Source organism: Colobus angolensis, unplaced genomic scaffold (genome assembly GCF_000951035.1).
Source record: "Colobus angolensis palliatus isolate OR3802 unplaced genomic scaffold, Cang.pa_1.0 Scaffold352, whole genome shotgun sequence".
NCBI lineage: Eukaryota > Metazoa > Chordata > Mammalia > Primates > Cercopithecidae > Colobus > Colobus angolensis.
Window position 1 is genome coordinate 1,865,234 of NW_012116844.1, and position 3,788 is coordinate 1,869,021.

Genomic DNA, 3,788 nt, shown 5'->3' on the forward strand with positions numbered 1-3,788 from the left:
TAGGGAATGCAAATCAAAACCATAGAGGGGTGCCACTTCCCACCACTAGCATGGAATCATCCCCGGTAAAAATGTGGAGAAATTAGAACCCTCATACTGCTAATGAAAAATGGTATAGCTGCTTTGGAAAATGTACGGGCATAAAGTTAAACATTGACTACCAAATGACTCTTCAATTCCACCCATAAGTATACACCCAAGAGACATGAAAACATATGCAAACACAAAAACTTATACATAAAAGTTCATGGCAGCATTATTAATAATAGCCCAAAATGGAAACAACCTAAAGATCTATCAACTGATGTGTGGGTAGATAAAATGTTTGTTATATCTAAACAATGAAATATACTCAGCAATAAGAAGAAATGAAGTGCCGATACTTGCTACAACAGAGGACCCTGAAAATGTTATGCTAAGTGAAAGAATCCAGTCACAAAAGGCCACATACTGTGATTTGAACAAGATAAAGCTTCCTGAACAGGCAAATACATACAAAGTAGATCGGTGGTTCCCTAGAACTGAGCAAGGAATGGGAAACCGGTGGGTGACAAAGATGTAGAATTTCTTTTAAGAGTGATAAAAATATTCCAGAATAGATTGTGTTGATGATTGTATAACTCTGTGAATATACTAAAAGCCACTGAACTGGGCACTTTCAAAGAGTGAATTGCATGGCATGTTAATTATACCTCAATAAAATTGTTACCAAGAAAATCGCTTTGATACTAGTGACTTGAAGTCGTCATAGGATGGTGTACTGCTTGCTTTTATCTCACTGGCCAGAGTTTCACACAGAAGGAGCAGTATGCCCATCTTACAGAAAAAGAATACATTAAACATGTATTCTTTCCATTAGAATCAAGTCCACAAAATTAAAAAACAAATCTCTTTCACTTCTCAAAGCACTGACAGATTTTTATTTCCCCAAAGTATTTGGGTACTTCTTTTGGTCCCAAAATGTACTTGATGTGTTAGCTTATTCATCTGAATATCCATTTCAAGTAGACCAGTTTTAAAATCTCCATGGAAATTAAGCTTTCCATTTTCACATTCCTTTAACTTCTTTTCTGTCATTTCTAAAAGCTCCTTATATCTGCAGGCATGTACAGAATGACTAAATCAAACTGTTCCAGACTAATATTTAATAATTTCTTAAACAAACGTGTTCTAACCTATGAAGAAACAAATCAATAAATTATGACCCTCTCTCCTTTGTTTCAATGTAACACAGTTTGAAAACATTCTAACAAAATTTAACTTTATGTAAGTAATATGAAGAAAATTTTACAACATATACGACAGATAAAGGATTGATATTATAACCATATATGGAGTTTTTATAAATAAACTATTAATATTTATTTTAGTATTTGATTGGGGGAAAGTAATCATGATTTTTGAACCACAATTACTTTTGTACCAATCTAATATGTTAATATAAAATACTAACCTATTATTAAATGCGAGTTTTCACTCAGAGATCAGCATCAAAGGGGAAAAGCATATTTATATGTGAATGTTTGCAAAAGACACAAAAATACATTTTTGATACATTTTGACCACAGTCTATAGGAAGAAAAGAATACACACACACAAATCATCACAAAAATTCTTCAAAGTAGAATAGAAAGAAAAGAAAACAGTCTGAGTTGAGGACGGAAAAGGAAATGAGAGATCATGTGAAGACTTAACGACAGTTGTAGGAAGAGATCTAAAGATCTTTGCTAGAACAGTGCTAACAAAGTGAAAGGCATCCAAAACCATGCAGAGAAAGATGAGAGAAAAATATTAATTTGAATCAGAGAACAAATTAAAGTTCTCAGCAAATAGAAAAGCAGCCATGTTGGGGGCTTCAAAGGCACTGAGGAAAATTCTGTTTTTAATCTCGGTGGCAGAAACATAATTATTCATTTTACACTTTTTTAGGTAATACATATTTTTATTATAACATATATATATACATACATGTGTATATATACACATATGTGTGTGTGTATCAAAAACAGCAGAAGTTTAGTGATATATATACATAACTCACATATGCACGGGAGGTACCAGTAGAAAATAAGTAAATATCCATAATATATTTAAAAACTAAACAGAATCAAAGAGACTGAAATAAAAGTTAATCGAGATAATTTTTGATGATGTTTAAAAACAACAAGGGCAGATTTTCAGATATTAAAGAACAGCAGATATGCACATTACCACCAGGAAGATTACCAAATACAAACATATCTTCAGAAATAAAAATTCAAAGTAGATAACGAAGAGAGCAGTTGACATTATATGCCAAAGGCATTGTCACTATTGTTTTCAAAATCATTAAAGAATAAGAGTGTGATATTTAGGTATTCAAAAAAAGTTGCAGTTTATGCTGTGACTCTGATAAAACATTAAGACTGAATAATTTGTTTAATTATAAAAATGCAGATATAGGTAAAACTTCTATCTCAATTTCAATAAATATATTGAAATTATAGTTAATATATATTTTTAAAGTTCTAAAATATTGAAACCTTACCCAGTTATTTCTTTTCCTAATTCATTTTTTTCTTTATTTCCCAATCCAAATTATGCTCCAGAGATTGCATTAAGTCACAGTACATTCATTTAATTTTTCTTTTCTATCTCCAGTCTTTTAAAGAAGTTAAATTATTATTAAAACTCTAGAGACACTCTTCTTTCCTAAAAGTATTATTTCTCTTGAGTTCATGAGTTATATATGTGTAAACCATTTTATAACATGTAGTTATATACTTTATTCCGATAATGACAGATTGAAACATAACCTTTTTTAAAACAACCCAAAATGATTTATACTTTCATTAGTATCATTTGCGGAATTTAAACTGCCAAAATTTATTTGGTAAAAAAGTTTTGATGCATAAAATACTAAATGCTAACAATAAGTGAAAAAATAAGTAGTTATATTTATATTTTGGTGCCAAAGATGACCTCAAAGCATTGTCATCAATAGTTCACAATACTCCAGGTTTGTTCATTCAGATTTAAGAAAGATAATTTTTTGAAAGCTCTCATTTGGTCCCCACAACATTTCTGATTCTTACCTAACTTCAGGATAAGGTAACTACGCTCATTCTCTGTAAGCATTCTTTTATGGTTTTTTTATTTTTCTTTTTTTATTAACCATTTTTCTCTAGATAAAGTTTATGTGTTTTCTATGTTTCTCATTCTCAATATTGTCAACTTATAATGCATTTATCAAGATGTAATGCCATTGCAAACTGAGGAGACCCTGTACTGTAGGTTGAAAATCCCTACTCTAAAATCTGAAGCTTCAAAATCTGAAACTTTTAAAATGCACACATAATTTTTCTCAACAGTCAGAAAAAAATTGAGTATTGACTAGAACAATTCTCCTCTATTAGAGTGGTTTCTTTTTTATATTTATTGATTGAAATATATTTCGAATAAAACTATTATGTCAATGTCTAAAAAATAAATTATCAGTATAATACATTTAATTGTGTTGTAACAACTGGTAAGATAGAATGTTTTCAATTTATACAATAACAAGTAGCCTGTATGTCAGATATAATCCTCTGCTTAGGCAAATTTATAATAAGACATGATTATGTCTGATGAAAAAATAAAGCAATGTACAATTGAAAGTTAAATTGTTCTGCAGCAACTAGAAAACACATCCTGAAGCATAAGGTCAATGAGAGTCAGAACAGTCAGAGAAAGCTTCATGAAAATGGAAAATGTGTCCACCAAGTCTGAATGAAGGAGGACAGATGAACAAAAACTGAAAATGGAAG